Source organism: Tupaia chinensis, unplaced genomic scaffold (assembly GCF_000334495.1).
Source record: "Tupaia chinensis unplaced genomic scaffold, TupChi_1.0 Scaffold000416_1, whole genome shotgun sequence".
Taxonomy (NCBI): Eukaryota; Metazoa; Chordata; class Mammalia; order Scandentia; family Tupaiidae; genus Tupaia; species Tupaia belangeri.
The window spans coordinates 2,716,241-2,734,517 of NW_006159921.1; the positions used below are offsets into that span (position 1 = coordinate 2,716,241).

Here is an 18,277-nt window from a genome sequence, read left to right on the forward strand (position 1 = left end):
GGAGCAGAGGAGACGCAAGGCCGCGAAAAAAAAGGGGGGGGGGGGATGAAGACAAGAGAGATAAATACCACCCATGCCACTATGGACAAATAAAAATCATGAGAGCCCATAATTCATTTTTCAAAGCTCCCCGAACATCAGCCGCTTGTTATTTGACAGAAATGATTCACTCCCACTCTGACCTAGGTCTACCTTGCTGAGGGTGGCCAAGCAGGAAGACACTGGTTAGATGCAACCCCAGGTGTTCTGGACCCTGGAGATGGAGTCGCACTCCTTTTTAGCCAAGGCGTGGTCCATGGAACCACCCAAGCACCACGCAGATGGATCCAGTCCTGAAGGGCTGATGTCCACTGATGAGGTCGAGTCGATCTTTGCCTTTGCTCAGATGTGCTAATGCAGAGCCTCAGTAGACCACAGGGATTGTTTCTGAGTATGTGGTAAATTCCTCATCCTCTTGGATTACCAAAGTTAAACCAGAATACCCCATACTTGACTCAGTCTCACTGTGGGTGCTGACACAAGAACACCAGACACTGACAACTTCTCTCGTAGAGTGATAGCTGCTACAACTCCATAGTGGGGACAGTCTGACAGAACCTGGGGTATCCTACCAGAAGTAACCACTTCTGAGCTGTTTCCTCATCTGTAAAAGGGTCTCCAGGTCTATACAGCTAGGAATCCTAAACTATTCTAGTTACAGCCAAAGAAATGAAATGGCTTGGTCCAAATAGTGGAAAGATGTATAGACACGTTAATTCTAAGTTTTCTCTCTCTACTGGTAGCCTAATTTAGGCTTACTCTAATATTTAGCCACAAAACAAAATGAAACATGCCTCTTTAGCCTGTAATTAAGGTTGTTTCATGTCTTCAACCAATAAGAACTTCTTTGCTGTTTTTTTTTTAAACCCACACTTCAAAGTTCCTAGGACAGAAATGACAAATTTTCAGAGAAACACTTATGAGAGAATACAGAAATCAAGGCATCAATTTAATTTCACACTCTACCTGCCTTGGACTAATTTGTGTAAATTACATTTCATACTAAGAACTTCAGCCCACGTGACCACAATGGAAAAATAAGCAGCTTGCATCAAATTGAGTTTTTCAGGTATAAATACACAGCTCTTTTCAGTGTGTGAACATTTAGCTGAATTTTCAATAAAGGTTTTATATAAAAATTTCCAAGTGTTAATTTCCACATTTTCATCAACACGTCAATGTCTCCAAGTTTTTACAGACCTAAGGAGTGCAAATTAATCCATGTGGATCCGGTTTTTCTTCTTTTAGAAAAATGATTATAACCAAATTCTCAGCTCACGGGTGTGAGTTAGCAAAGTCAAGGATCCGTTGCACAGAGCTACACAAAAGTCTCCATTTGAGCCTTCCACGTTCTGGAATGTGGCTGGACAAGTGGTGCATGAAGAGCACGCCTTTGCACACATGTTTGTGGGGACAACCCTCTGGCCTGAGGCTGTCACAGCCACACAGGGCACTGGTCCCTACATAGCAGCACACCACGGCCCAAGAAGAAGCCAGATCTCAGGATCATGGCTCCTTCCCTGTCTTCTGCAGCCTTCCCTGTGTGCCTGGAAAGGGCCTGTATCTGCTCTACCTTTCTGGTCCGTATCTGTGAGGCTACTTTCTCTAAGAGATTCTTCCAAATGGATTGGGGGAGTGGTCAGACAGCCTGATGCATGTTCATGCTGAAAAGGCTACTAGTCCAAGTGAGTATACCTGTGCCCCCATAATAAGCTTAGGACTGACCCTTAGTATATATCCCCAGTAATAAAGAAATCGTTGCTTTCACTGAGAGTCAAGTTGAGGACACTGGGAATGTCTATAACAGTGAACAGCGACTTATGATCCACAGGCCAAATCCACCTGCCACCTGGTTTTGTACACAGAAGTTTAGCTGGAACGTGGCCACCTGAATTCATTTACATACTATCTATGGCTGACTTTGTGCTGCAACAGCATAACTGTGTAGTTGGGACGGAGACCGGATGGCCTGCAGAATAAAATATTTGCTATGGGGGGTAGGGGATACAGCAGGTGGCATGGTGGTTAGAAGCACTGGATTCCCACATGGTCAACTGCAGTTTGAGTCCCGGACCTGTTGGCTTGCTTTCTCACTTTCCCTTTCTCTCTCTCTCTCTCTCTCTGTCTCTATCTGGTCAAATGTAAAAATAATAACAAATGGAATTAAATAAATAATTCTTTTTTTAAAATTTCTTATCTGATCCTTTATAGAGAGTCTGTCAATCCCTGGTCTATATAAACATGGTTCCAGTAATGAAAAGAAAAACAATAATAAAAACTCTACAATCCCTAGATACTGGGAGGACCCAGTACATTTAAACAAACAAACAAACAAAAGTATTTCTCTTCATTGACTTATTTTTTAAAAAGAAATCTAAAATTAATACTTTGATTTGGGACACTTTATACAAATTTTTATCCCATGGTTAAATTAGGGGTTTAGCAGAAAACCACTGACTTCAACTGTCTCCTCTAGGCACATGGGAGGAGTCATCCTTGTCAATTTCTTTGAACTGCCAATTCTCTTTACTGACAGAGCCCACATGAAATGCATCTGGGAGGCAATAATGAGGCTAAGTTATAACTGAGTGAGTACGGCTATATATAGGATCTTCAAAAAGTTCATGGAAATGCATACCATGAAAAAAACCTACATAGATTGCACAACTTTTTTGTACCCACTAAACTCATGCTTTAAATCTAGTTTTCTGTGAACTTTCTGAAGTCCCTAATGTTAGTTCCCTGATGCTCTTTGGCATTGAGAAGATAGTGTCTGTTGCTTTATTCGTGAGTCAAATAAATAAGTCCACCTGGCTGGAAGCTTCTGATGGGAATGAAAAGTAAGCTCTCAGAGAGGAAAGGAAACATGGCAGGCGGGCAGAGTTTTTAGATCCTAGGGGACGTCCTAGATGGTTAATGTACCTGGGCAAGGCGAACGCAGCCATCATGATTTGAACCATCTTCAGCTGATATCAAGGTTAAACTCACTATTTGAAACCCACTGATGTGGACAAGCTCCATTTGCTCTCTCCACAGTGGGTACAGGCACAGCTGCCATATCCAGGGGTGTGTGGGGCCAGCCACACTGGGGTCTTCCTCCGACCCTCCATGCCAGCACTGGCCTTCTATGTGGCCCAGAGTAAATGCCTGCCAACACCTTTTACAGGGTCAACACCCAGGCTGGTGCCGAGGCAAACGAAGATCTGACGTGCCTTCAAAGGCTACCATGGGGTGGGCAAGATGGCAGATGTGCAGGATGAGAGGTACAGGGAAGGAGTTCAAAGGGGCAGCTGCCACCCCCACCCATCAGTGACAACTGGCAGACTCTGCCCCTCCTTGCTGCACTTAGACCGCACTGCAATCCTATCTCCTGGCATTTGGACTCCTTGACTGCACACCCCTCGTGGGCAAGGGCCCTGGCTTACTCATCATCTCTGTGTGTGAGCCCAGCATGTGACCACTTAGGCCTGGGTCACTGAATACACGGAAGTTTGGACAGTACAGTCACTTCAGGGCCTTTCGACTACAGTTAAGAGATTTCTTTCCTCCCCCTCCAGCTATTCCCATGGTTCCCAGCATCCATACAGCAGAATCCATTATCCAGCCCTCAGAAGCTCCCCAAAAACATGAAGGTCTTGCTGAGCAAGGCTTACGAGGCAGACCATCCACGTTGCAGTGGCTGAAGGAATCAGCACAAAGCACCCCCCAAAAAGGCAACTAAAAACTGAGAAGCTCTTCGAGGGAGTGGTATTCAATAAAAGCACATCCAGACACACCCGTCGAGGAAAGTTATAGACAGCGCTAGAGAAAATCCCAGTCCATGAGAAGGCAGCAATTTCTAGCAGAACAGGCCTTTGGAAACATCTTGCACATAAATTACAGCGGCTACTTCCTATGGGAGGGGAAATTATTTTAGGCGGCTTCCCAGTCCCATGTGCCTCCTTTAACTCAACTCATATGCAAGAAATATTTATTAAGGGTGGAAGCCTCCCCATAGGTGTGTTTGAAGAGCAAGCCGCGCTGGAGAGCTTCAGTTAGCTTTATAAAGCTGCCTTAAAAGAACATTTTTAATACACTGTCTCATTTGCTTTCAACTGACTTTCCATTGCAAACAAACCAACCCCCCACCAATATCTGCTTTCCTGTGCCGACGGCCTCTGCTGCCAGGCATACACCGAGCACTTGGGGATGCACCATGAAGATGGTGGTTTGCAATAGGAACTTGGCATTTATCATAGTGAGAGCATTATCTTCTCAACAGAAGCTGACAATTTGTCCTATTCCTCCCTTGAGAGAATCCAGTAAGATCACATTTGCTTCCCCTGCATGCTGTTTCTCCTACTACAACATTTCTTTGCCTGGAAAGAAAATATTGTGACTCCTTGCCATATTCACTTCATTAGCATAAGAGGAAAAAAAGCCAAATCCTCCAGTCGGGCTCCCCCCACAGTAGCTCCAGCTGGGTTAAATCTAGCAGGATCTTAGATGTGGGACTTCTATAGCTCAGGATTTGTCAGAGCTGAGGCTGCAGAGGGAAGGGTGCAGAGCCTGGGAGCCACCTAAAAACTAGGCCCCGAAAAACTCAAAAGCCATCCACTTTGCACACGGGAAGTGCTTTGTGCAGATTAAGGTAGGGAGTTTTACAGATGGGGTGAATCAGCTGGAAGTCAGAAATCTGTGTGTTTAGAAACATAGTATATGTATGTGTGTGTGTGAGAGAGAGAGAGAGAGAGAAACAGAAAGGGGAAATGGGGAGGAGAAATTAACACTAAGCACCCGTGTGCCAGACACTGTGCAAACTTGCCTCTTTGATCCTTACCAAGTCTCTGAAAATGAAATTGTAGCCCCAACTTAGACAAGAAATGAAGCTAGGACAGTTAGATCAACAGTTCAAGGTCATAAAGTGAACAGCAAATGGGGACATCTGGGTTTAAACTCAGGTCCACCTGATTCCAAAATCCAGAATCATTCAGCTTCATCTCACATAATCCAAGTAATTCCCAAGGGCCTGGTAATGAATGCCAATGGCACCCCTCTGTTCTTTCAAAAGAGAAAAGTACACCCACAAACGCATTCACCCCATCCACAGCCAGATTTCACAACATCAGAAATGTTTGTGCTTTGGCTTAATGTTGTTGGACCCGTTTCATTCTGCAGCCTGGCTGATCATAAAACAGCAAGTCTGGAGGAGAAACTGCCCAACGCCCACCTATTCCCTCCACCCATGAAGAACTAATTCCCCTATGAACCTAGACCAGTTAATGCTCTCACAGGTTTCTGGAAATCACAGACCCTACCTGATACCTCCCAGTCAGCTGGTACACTGCTTTTCTTAGACCAAAGACAGGAAGAAAAGCAGGGAAGAAGATTAAACACGAGAAGCACATACTGTACCCAATGTTTATCTCCTCTCATCGGAGCCTTCTCTGGGGGCAGCTGTGTCTACCCTCGATGCCAAAGCCTGCCTGAGAATCTACCTGCTCTGGAAAGGGCCCTGCTGATCAGCTCACTCCAGATAGTCTCTTAGTTCTATTAGGCTTTGGCTATATGGGGACACAGCCCATCATTTATTCTGGGTTGCAGAGGAATAATGGTTTCCACATAAAGGAATCTCAAGATAAGGGCCAGACAGTGGTGCAGTAGTTATGCAACTGGACCTAGATGGGAGGGAGGGTCCCAGAATCACACCCTGATGCCTCCCTATACACACCAGGCGTGCACACACATGCCCATGATACAGGCTGTCTGAGGCTGGGGCTGGATCGTGGCATGGGGCCCCTGCTGGCTCTCAGTCCCCCTCTCTCTCATGAAAAAACAAAGTGGGAAAAAATGCTCCGGATAACTGAATGACCTTAAAACCGGATTTAAAAAAGAAAAATCCTAATTTTACCATTTGAAAGTCCTCCTCCAATGACTGGCATAGCCCTGCCCCCTAAACACAGAGCATCCATTCATTCCACTATATTTACTGAGCACCAACTATGGCCCAGGCGTCGGGCCAGTCCTGGTGCTACATGGCAAGTAAACAAACCCAGCCCCACCTTCATGGAATGTAATCTAGCAGAGGCAAAGAGGCTACACATATTTGACCTTTTTTTTGTATTCCCATATGGATTCTTTCAGCTCCTGGTTTGCAATTTGTTATTATTTTTATTATTTACTTGCTTGCTTTAAGCTAGTCCTCCCCCACCCCACCCCATGCTAATACATGAGCTAAAAGTAAGCGCTGCTCCTAGCTCAGTGCCTGGAATTCAGAGCATAATCAGAATCTGCTAAATGAATCGATGAACAAATGAATGATGTGTGAAGCTGCAGATACAATGCTTTCTAGGCCTAATGAGGAAGGATGGCTGTTTGCCTGCACTAAACAGTCCTCCGATGTGGAGTTTTTTAAGATTGAAGGCTCCTTGTTTTTATATGTCCCCCCCCACCCCCGCTTTAAATTGAGTTTATTAACATCTTTCCAATCCTTAATATTTGCTATAAATTCAAAAGGAGCCAGAAAGCCAAGCTTATTAGAATCATATGTAAAGGAAAAGAAAGGAAAACTTAAATGAGGATGTGAAAAGCTCTCCCAGGAGGTAAAATAAATGCAACAAGCAGATTAGTAGATCAATATATAAAAATATACTTTAATAAATATAAGCCAAATGATAGTGGGACAATTTCCAGACAGTATTCCCTTAAAAAAAAAAAAATTAGTTGTTTAAAATGTCATCAGTGGGGCCAGGCGGTGGTGTGGCAGTTAAGGCATTGGACTCCCACATGGCTGACTACAGTTTGAGTCCCGGACCTAGAAGCGTGCTTCTCTCTCTCTCTCTCTCTCTCTCACACACACACACACACACACACATGCCCTACAGCAAATTTAAAAGTAACAATAATAATAAATTAAATAATAAAAAACAAAAACAACTTCATTGGCAGGGTCCAAAGAGAAGAACTCTCCTTTGGCCTACATCAGTTCAATGTGTTCATCAAAGCCAGAGCACCTGAAAGTCAACGCCACAAACTGGAAGCATCTGGGTATCTAGATTGAATTCCAGGTACCCCACATCAAAAAATGATACATATAGCAGGGTCAGCAAGTGGTGTGGTGGTTTAGGCACTGGATTCCCACATGGCCAACCATGGTTTGAGTCCTGGACCCAGCAGCTTGAAAATCACACCTGGCGTGTGTGTGTGCATTCTCAAAATCCTGAGAGGAAAATGGAACTGAAGGGATTGCAGAGCGGTCACACTCCCATGGAGTGATTTCTCTCTCTCTCTCTCTCTCTCTCTCTTCCTCTTTCTCTCCCTCTGTCACTCTCTGGCAAGCACAAGCACCCTATGGTGAAAACTTAAAAATAAAAAATAAATGATGCACAGCTAAATCTTCATCTTTATGCTGAGAAGAGTCAGGAAGAACTTTCACTCTGCATCTTAGTCCCCAAGTAAATGGAAGATTTGAGGGGTAAGGCTTACCCAGAGGACTGATGGGAAAGATGGAAGAGAGACTTCTGTATGCATGTGTGTGTGTGTGTGTGTGTGTAGACACTGTTGTGTTGGCAGGCCTGTTGCTGAATAGGACTGACTAGAGGGGCAACTCCAGAATCTCAGAGGACATGGGTCTCAGAAGTTGAAAAGAATAACAGCAGCTAATGTTTCTAGGGGTTATTAAGCACATACTCTGTTTCTGGCAGGACACTAACTCTGTGTGTTAGATCATTTAATCCTCATGACAATCCTATATTAAATTCCATCAATATCTCCATTTTGCAAATAAGGAAACTGAGGCAGAAAGAAGTTGAATGACCTGCCAAGGTTACAGAGCTAAGAAGTAGATGACTTGGGTGTGCTAACAACCCATGTCCTTATTTCCAGGCGATGTGCTAAACCAGAGTTAAATCTGGCAGCTTCCTTGTTTTTGTAAATAAAGTTTTATTGAAATACACTCTTCATTTCATATTGTCAAAGGTTGTTGTAATACAATGGCAGACTTGAGTGGTCAGAAGAGATTATCTAGGCCACAAAACAAAAAAATAGCTATTATCTAGCCCTTTACAGAAAATGTGTAAAGCGTTTGTTTTTTTAAGCTCCATGCTAAACAGTAAACAGTAGCACTTCTCAAGTCTTCTAATGGGTCAAATTTAACTTAAGGGACATCCCAGAATGATCGCAAACAGAGACTGACACAGCCAGCAGCTAGCCTGAGAAGTTTCTAAGTCTCACAGTTTTCCAATAATTACGAAATTCAAATAATTGGCCACATGGCCAATCATGATTCAAGTTCTGGACCTGGCAGCTTGCTTTCTCACTTTCTCTCTCTCTTTCTCTGTCTGTCTCTCTCTGGTGAGCACATGTGCGCTACAGCAAACTGCATGATATGAACAATTCTTAACGACAACAACAAAAAAGAGCAAAATCAAACATACTCGTTTCCACATAAAACTACCCAGAAGTTCCCTTGCAGACCATTGCAGCATTTAATCTCCCTGTGCCTTCCCCTGCCCTTCTGCCATTCCCTAAAAAGTTTAGAAAATGGCCAGCCATGGTGGCACAGTGGTGACACAATGCTCTGTGATGCTGAAGCCGCCTGGGAAAGTCCCGGTTTGGCATTCCGAGGTCTCCCTGTGCAAGCCTGTGGGTGCATCCATGCTGGCGATCTTGCCTGGCTAAAGGAGAGGTGGCCTGTGGTATAAAGAACCAGGTGGGGGTATCTGTCTCTCTGCCTGTCTGTCTCCCTGCCCACTGCTCTCTTTCTCCTGAGAAATAATTACATTAAAAAAAAAAAAAAAAAAAAGCTTGGAGCAAGATCAGGAAGCTTGCCTGATCATTCCATGCTCTCATTTATTTTTCCTTAAGTGAAAAGCACCTTAAATTGTTTTTTCAAATACTAACATTCTATAAGCAAGTCTGAAAATATTTACCTCTGCCGCCAATTATAGACGACTGCTAGCGACCTCAGCAACCCCAAATCTCTAATTTACAACTAATCCACTTGCACAAATTACATTTTCTACAGCAGACCACCTAAAAATGACTTCCTGTAAACAAACCACTCTGCTGGGTTTTTTTAATCTAATGAAATCCTTATTTTGCTCTTTAACTATAAGAAGTTCACTTTTCACTACCATGGGGCAGAATTTTGTTATTTTCAAAAGATGAAAATAATCCCTACATAGGAACCCGAAGGAGTGCTACACTCCAAGTCACTGACGGGCCACCACTTGCCCTGGGGCCAGTGGGACCATCTGTCTTGCCTCCTGCAAGACACTTGCTCATTTAACACGTACTAGCCTGCACTCATGCAGGTCCCATGCTGGCTCCCATCCCAGTTGTTGGGTTAAGTCAGAAAGGCAGGATGTAAATAGGTATGAAGTAAATGTTCTGGAACGCTCAGGAAGGAATATTTGAATCTGTCTGGAGAGGGACAAGTAAGGTATTTACCCTTTACAGTGTCAGGACAAATGGCTTAACTTCTCCCACCTTTCCTTTATTAGAGTGAGCAGTTCCTTTCGGCTTGCAAGTCCCTGGAAGTCCCCTCAGTCCTAGCTAAACCAGGACTATTGGGGACCCTGCCTTCATCTCACGCACTTCTCCCTACAACCAGCATCGGCAGCCATATCTTTTGCCTGCTATGTGCGGTTTCCCACTTTCTCCGTTCCATCGGACTCCTCCTCCCACCACTTGCAACAAGTAATCATCAATCCTTCACAGTCACAGCCCCAGCCACCCAGATTCTTCCAGCCTGGAAACATCATGGTCACACAAATGTCCCACAAAGAAGAAAGGACCATTGCCTAGGCTGCAGGAGGTATGCAGACTTCAGAAAAATCAAATCTCACTTGGCCAGAAACTTGGCTCTAGAAAGACGAGTCAAAGTAGAGGAAAATGGAAGCAGCACACACACATTCCATCTATCCGATCTCCTATTTATCTTATGCAAAGTTTTCCTGGTGCTTATTAATGCCAGCTTTCTCTCCACCATTTAATCTCTGCTTCCATTTCATTCTTAGAGGCCTGTGATTATTCTAATTCAGCATTTGGATGACTTCATTTCCGCTCAAGTACACCCAGGTCAACTTGGATAGAAAAGAAAGAGGAGGAGAAGAAAAATAATCAGCTAAAAGCTATTAAATATCAGCCGTGTGCCTCATGATTGGTTTTAAAGGCAGTGGTGAGGTTAGCAACAGCCAGAAACTCAACCCTTCTACCTCTTCCTGCATATTAACATTTTTTCTGGGGCCTGCACTAAGATGGCTTCGAATGTAAATAGAGTACAGATTGGCAGCCCACTTTGAGCTAATTCACAAATACCAAGTCTGGATATCCAGAGCTATAAAAATTTAGAGAGCAGTAACTTGACAAATCCGGCCATTCTACGGGGAGATTATTTCTAAGAGCACGGAAAAAGGGGGGGAAAAAAGGAAAAGGAAGAAACAAGAAAGGCATACAGGACCCGTGTAATGGTGTGTCCTATTGACGGGCTGAGGGGCGGGCGGGATCTCCATATCAATGTTCGCTCCACCAAACAACGGAGTCGGATTTCTCTGCCAAGTCTAAATGAACTGAGCTTTCTCTTCCGTAAGAACCACCCCTTGCACACACTGGCACAAGCCTGAACCATGATTTCTGGTTCACTTTCAGTTCCCACTTTGCTACATCGAGAGAGAAAGGCTTTCTTTCTCATGCTAACAACTCCATTGTAAGTGACGTCTGCAGAGGACCAAGGAGGACTCTGGGAAGGTGAGCTGGCTGAAGTACTCCATACCCCCTCCTCGGCCCTGGGTTCATTAACTCCTTTGTGCCCAAGGGATCCCTTTCCCTGGCCTTTCTCTACCTGCACCAGCAGAAAATGGAAAGAAAGCTAAACCATACTGGGAAACGCAGTTAAACAGCAAAGCCTGAAAGTTTGGGACTGTTCCTCGACCTACTATGCAAATGAATTTGGCATTTGATTAGCATAATCTTAAAACTTTCCCAGCTTGCTACCCAGAAGGCATCCTATTTTTCTATTTGTATATTTTAAAACACTGTTAACAGAGCAATAATAATGTCTGATGCCTTTGCCTAACAACAGCTGGCTATATTTTATACACTAAAAGAGAAATGGGAAGTTTTCCTAGAAATCCACTATCTATTTCAGGAGCTTTTTCTTTAAGCAAAAATACGAAGATTTAGGAGAAGTGAGGTTAGGGTGCTCAGTCTATTTCTAACCGAACGACTTCCACTGGCTGCGGCTGAAATCGGTCTACAGAGGAAGACACAGGAAATGCAAGTTGTTCCGCAGGCGGGTTTACCTGCAAAGCCCAAGGATCTTATTAGTCGCGGGTACTGCTTGTGTGCTGGCTGCCACCTGGCCTGGAAGGTGAGGCGGGCAGCTCCGGCAGGATTCTCCAGTCTGCTAACTGCGACTTTTCCCACAGAGCAGCTTGGCAAGGGGTCAGGGGGCAAATAAAGCCCCCTCCCCCAAGACACTTCTGAAGGGCCACAGGGACACAAACCAGACACCAAATTAATGAAAGATGGAGACAGTGCTGGCCTTGTTGTGGGCTATCATAGGAAGAAAACTTAAAGATAGAAGGAGCTCCCAGCACAACCAGCAAAGGGAGAGAGCAAGTGGTCCTTCCCGGCCCACCCTTCAGCTGTAATTCAGGAAGGTCTGCAGGACATCCAGACAGAGGCCAGACAGGCCAGGCCCAGGCAAACCGACCACTCTCCAGCCAATCCACCTGCACAAACCACTTCAGAAGAGGAACATCTCATGGGAACTTTGAAGCCCACAAAGGACACACAGGACTTTTGTCTTCCAGCCTCATCTGAGAGGCCCACATACCCCGCAAGCTCTGATTACCCACAGCACACATTCGGAAGGGATGAGCCGCTACGTCAGGATCACAGCCCACTTGCAGGAGGATGGTAACTTGCTTATGTATTTTCTCACCAACCTCTTGCCTTTCGAATTTCAAAAGCTTTCTAATATTTTTATTCTGGGCATTACTCTCCTCACAGATGCAGTATCAAAAGGAGTGTCTGAGCAGCAGCTGAGGCCACACCTCGCACTTGCACCCAAAACCTGGAGCTCGAGAATAACAGGCGTCAAACGCTTCCTTAGATGCGCTTTCTGAGATTCTCCCACACAAGCCAAATAAATGAGATCTCATTATATTGAAAAGCCGATGCATCCTTGTTTCTTTTTTTTTTTCCCAAAAACGCTTTGAAGCACCCCTCTTTGGAGCTCAAGTTAACTTTTACAGGCCCACACACTTCCCGAATCCAACACAAAGGGCTCCAAGGAGCCTTTCTCCTCATGTCCACATAGCTCCCCTTTGACCAGGCCTAAAGAGCTGTCACGTTCCGAACCGGTTCCTTGAAGGCCTTTGCTTCCCACCCACCCCACTGAGGGGCTGGCACAGGAAAGGGTTAAAGCCCTCACATCAAACCACAAACTCGGGCACTGGCCCAGAAGGGACATGGGAACCAGGGCAGCCGAGTGATAAAGGCCGGATTGTAGCAGCCCACTGAATTGGAAATGACTTGTAGGCCTAATGAAACAGAACTTTGGCAGTAAAACAGAATGAAAGGAATGAGACAATAAAAGGCAGGAACAAAGGGTGCAGAGTCGTTTCAGCTTAGCAAAATAAGCCCACTTTGTTGTTGGGGAAAGCCAAAGCCGATTAGGATAAACCAATGACTAAGCATAAGTCTTCCAAACTAATTACACAGTTCGCCATGTGAAGTATAATTGCGAGCCTCCAAATGTGGGCTGCTTTGCTTTCACAGGAGTCCTATAAAGTGAGAATTACCTCGCGAGCGCTGCACTGAGCTGCCCTATCATCGCAGGGCACAGCTGAAAGGTGCGGAACCGCTCCATCCGGGACGGAGCCGAGAATTCATTAAGTTTACAGGCCTCTTTTTGATCTCCCAAATCCTGTAAGTGAGAATTTAAGAAACCAGCCCTTGAAGGAGGGGCCTAAAGGGGAAAAGGAGGAATCCCGTGTACACGGAGTTTCTTTGATCCAGTGCAGTTTAATTACCAAGCGGGGCTGTTCTGGGTGGCCCTGCAGGGGAGCATGGTGCACAGCAGGTCGATTCATCGTCCGGGTCTGCGCGGGCATATCTGCAGCATTATTTACCTGCCATTTTTTGGAATGGCCTATATACATCACTCCTGTATGTATGAAATCGCAAACACAGATAACGTCCACTCAGAAACCCAAGGCAGTGAAATAAATTACTGCATTTCAATGTTTTTGACAAATGAGCCAAACCCGCTCTCTCTGAGCAGGAGGATGCTCCGTGGTAAAGAGATGGAGCTTTATGAATGGTGAAAAGAGGCAAGGAGTGGGTTGTGTGAAAAGGAGTGACTATCTGGACTCTGGCCAGCCCGGTGTGCGATCTTGGACAACTCCTGCGCCTCTCTCAATGCTGCTGTATCACCTACGTAATGCATAGGCCACCTGTCTCATTTGACGGTCTTAAGAAGCACATTCTAAAACGCATTACACAGCCTAGCACTGAGCACATGGAACTCTGATTGAGAAACGTCAACACAGTAAAAGTATTTTCATAGTAAAAGCTGAACTTTGCAAGTCCCAAGTTGCATTCATTTAAATCTAGTGTGTGAAATAGGGAAATGAAAATACTGTACTGTTTTTCTGGGTCTTACTCATAGGATGAAGATTCTAGTTTATAAATAGTGGCTTTTTCCAAATAAAGAATCCCTTTGCTGTCCCTGCATCATGAGGTCCAGAAATAAACTCAAACATGGTTGAGACCATTTTGCTTATTATATGCCATGCTTGTTACTACGGATAATGTAGCATTTTGGCTACCAGCTATAGAGATATCTACCTATTAGGTCATTGGAAAACTCACGACATATTTTTCTATGCAACAATGCATCATGATTTTTCTGATAACCCAATGTTATGCTTAAATAAATACTCCCCACATTACTGACTTTTTGAGCTTAAAACTGACCTTAGGAATAATTCAACCCAGAGGTCAGCAACTAGTGCCCACAGATCTGCCCATCACTTGCTTTTGTAAATAAAGTTTTACTAAAAGGCAACCACGTCCATCTATTTGGTCTTAAGAAGCACATTCTAAAACGCATTACACAGCCTAGCACTGAGCACATGGAACTCTGATTGAGAAACGTCAACACAGTAAAAGTATTTTCATAGTAAAAGCTGAACTTTGCAAGTCCCAAGTTGCATTCATTTAAATCTAGTGTGTGAAATAGGGAAATGAAAATACTGTACTGTTTTTCTGGGTCTTACTCATAGGATGAAGATTCTAGTTTATAAATAGTGGCTTTTTCCAAATAAAGAATCCCTTTGCTGTCCCTGCATCATGAGGTCCAGAAATAAACTCAAACATGGTTGAGACCATTTTGCTTATTATATGCCATGCTTGTTACTACGGATAATGTAGCATTTTGGCTACCAGCTATAGAGATATCTACCTATTAGGTCATTGGAAAACTCACGACATATTTTTCTATGCAACAATGCATCATGATTTTTCTGATAACCCAATGTTATGCTTAAATAAATACTCCCCACATTACTGACTTTTTGAGCTTAAAACTGACCTTAGGAATAATTCAACCCAGAGGTCAGCAACTAGTGCCCACAGATCTGCCCATCACTTGCTTTTGTAAATAAAGTTTTACTAAAAGGCAACCACGTCCATCTATTTCCATGTTGGCTCTGGCTGCTCTCACCCTACAACAACAGAACTGAGCAGGTGCAACAGAGACCATGTGGTCTGCAAAGCCAAAACTACTGACTACCTGGTCCTTCACCAGTTCTCCTACGCCTCCCCTCAGGAGAAAAACTGAGGCTAGCAACAAACGACCTGTCAAAGTGTCAAGGTGTGGGGCCAGGGAGGAATCCCACTGTCAGGCCCAGCATGACGGCCTGAAATACCTTCCACTTCACCCTTCTCCAAGGACCACATCAGAATGGCGACCGGGAATAAGGACAACCATTCGAGTCAGCAGAGTCCTTATGCCCATGGCCACACGTCATGATCTCACCGTAAGTAGAAACAAGTAACGACAGCTCTAACTTGGAATGAGGGTGGTCCATCTTTCAGGAGGAAGATGGGAGAAAGGCGCAAAAGGGCTTACCAGCCTCTGATGGGAGTTCTGTAAAGCTCTCGGTATGTCATCCTGTACCCACCCCACTTACAGTAATGACACGTTGGAATGCCCCTCACTCAGCCCCTTGATAACAGTCTTGCCCATCCTGGCTGCCACCTGAAACAAACAATTGGAGCAGCTGCCACCTCAGGCAGGACGGGAAGAGAGAAAGGAGGAAAGAATGACAGTGAGAGAAACTTTAAGAGAAAGTGTCCCCTCCTGCATGGAGGCTATGGAAGCATGGAATGGTCTAGACTTGAAAGAAGAGCAAGTGAATTCTGCTCTTACACTGCCTTACCTGGGTGACACTCGCCGAGCCCTAACTTCCCTGACCCTTATTGTGCACCTCTGCCAAATGGACCAGATGATACCAGTTATCTGCCACGCAGGGGAAAGTTCAGGTCTCGGCTGTCCCTGGTGCACTGAAGGGACACCGTCTACTCCTCTCCTTTCCATTCTCCCCACTCCAAGTTCACTGTAGGGAATGGGCAGCATTGGAACAAGGCACAGAGCTCAGGTTCTGTTTCCACACAACCCTAGAGGGGTGGTCTGCATCCAGCTCTACCTCCTAAAGGGCTGTAAGAGTCCAAGACACAACCCTACCAAGAACCCACTGAACCTCCTGCCGCACGAGGAATACCACAACCAGAACCTTAGAGAAAAATTGAGTTAGACGGTTTAAGTAAATGGCCTGCCCAGAATATGACACTTAGTAAAACACTCACTATAAATAATATAAATTATACCTCCCTAATTTGCATTGGTTTAAAGAGAGCCCCAAGCAGCTTTACACAATCAGAACATGTGCACTGCATATGCATGTGAGTATACAAGTGTGAGTGTGCACACACACGTGTACGTGTGTATGTTGTTTCCTTCAACCAGAATATAAGCTACCACAAGGTAGATCAGTTTGTCAATTTATCTGTTACCTCCTTTCAGAGCTGCTAGATTTACTCCTTCCTCCCCTGCTTGGATCCTTCTGAATTCAAATGAATTCTACCAGACTCGTGAGAGGTGCTGGTGCGGCCTAAGGGGACGCAAACGTCACAAAAGCCACCAGCCAAATGAGAAATAAGCTATTCTGGAGACAGACCCCGATAATACTCAGAGCATATGTATGGAACGAGCTACTTAAAACATGAGCATCCAGAGTGTTACGGTTTTGATACATTTAAAAGCCTCCTCAGTCCTTTAATAACACACTTGATAAGTTTACACATCCTGTCGGAATCCACAAACATTACTGCAAAATTAACTGGGCAGCTTCAGACCCAGTGAGTCCCCTGCCAGGGAAGATTGTCTGTGACTGCTTCCCAGACAAAAGGACAACTGTTCTCAGGGCGGTGATGATGGCCACCATGGGCATGGCCAAAGCTTGCAGAGTGTCCCACTGCTGGCAAACAGGGTCACAACGACAACTGTTAATGAAAAACACCAGAGAGAAAGAACGGAGAAAAGAAGAGAGAGGGGAAGGAATCAGGGTTGGGGACGTGCAGAGATGTGCTACGGCTTGGCAAGTACAAGCCTGTCTGGAATACTCTCCCAGCCCATCTGGGCAGCGTCAGCTTCCCTGACACCCACAAATAGGCCCATGAGATTCCAAGGCAGGTTATGGCTCGAAAAAGAAATCCCACCACATGTTTGCAAACACTACCCCCAGATTTGTGTTAAAGGTGGAACAAAAGCAAAGAGGGTTCGCCCTCCAGAGCTTTCTATTATGCAAGCCGGACATGTCTCATGTCATTATTTCCAACCTGTCTCCCTGGGCAGAGTAGGGCAGGGTGCTGGACAAATCTCCCTTCGTGCCTTAAATCAGTCTTGAAGAGAGAAACGCTGTGATGTACGTGGTCACCAGCACACTCAGATTCATTCTTCAGCCAGCCTGCGTGATTCAGTCCCCAGCTGCAATGCCACAAAGGACCAGGGGGGAGTATCTTTCTAAACTGACCTGGAAGGACAGCTCAGTGCCATTCTGGATGCAAGCCTGGACCACAGGAGGCTCGTTTCTCTTTCTTGGGTGATGTCCCCATCCAAGCAGAAAGTGATTAATACCAGAGAAAGGGAAATCTCCATTGTGACCCTAAATACAGGTCGTGGCCGTCATCCCAGACACACCTAGGGACAGGGTCAAAGCTGCCCAATGCCCTGGGCAAACGAGTAGAGAGCACAGACCCGTTGGGCCGGCCAGTGGGTGGCAATGCCTCTGTACGGCCCATGGCAAGCATGACTGACAGCTGTCACAGCAGGTCATGGCTCAGGGAGCTTAGAACAGGTGCCCTGTCTTCTCACGATGCCACAACAGCTCTCCGCCATGTCAGCCCTTGAGCAAGAAAGACATAAACCTGTGCAGAGGGAGACTGTCCCCGCTGGGCTCCCAGGGCAATGTCCACAACTACTCAAGGGTGTGGGAAGCAGAGGACCAGCTCAGCAACTCACCTGCCAGAGAAGGGATGTCACCCCAAGGCCTCAAGGTCAGGTCCCTGGGGCCTCTGAGGGATGTGTCACCCTCAGGAAGAACTCACTTATGAAGGGACTATCTCCCCTCACAACTGGGAAGATGTTGCCTTAAGCACATCAGCCCCAGTTCCACATCCTGTCTGCCTGTCTGGCCAACTCGGTCACACACACACTTTCTCACCTTCTGTTTCCTGACTGATTTGGGGCTCTGTGTCGGTCCCAGCCTGTCCCAGCAGCAGAGCCCAGGGGATAATTTTACTGCTGTCTCACAGTCATTCAAGTCAGAGAATGCTGACAGGTACAGGCCCGGTATCTTTCCCGAGTCTCCTTGGGCATTTGACAGGGGAGGGTTCAGCTGCAAAGGGCCCCAGGGAGCGTCATCTCTCAGTGCGTTTCCCAGAAAGGCACAGAACAAAGCTTAGTGCCAGCTCACAGGCCTCTAGCAGTGTCTGTGAGAGCTCTTGCCCTGTGAGTCACAGCCCCCCACCTCCCCTGGCCGCTGCCACCACCAGCTCCCAGCCCAGGCCCCACGTGGCCAGCAAATGCCAGCAAAAACCACACTAAAAGGCCACTCTGTCTGCTCCTGCAGGCACGTGGGGCACTGTGCCGACCACAAGCCCAACTGTTCCATCTCAGCTCCTGCTG

General features: G+C 45.7%; 1 protein-coding gene across 2 annotated transcripts in view; it reads right to left on the reverse strand.

Annotated features, from left to right (window-relative positions):
• MSI2 (musashi RNA binding protein 2) overlaps positions 1–18,277 on the reverse strand; it is a gene marked incomplete at its 5' end in the record, with an annotated part of 437,589 nt that overhangs the window by 269,000 nt on the left and 150,312 nt on the right.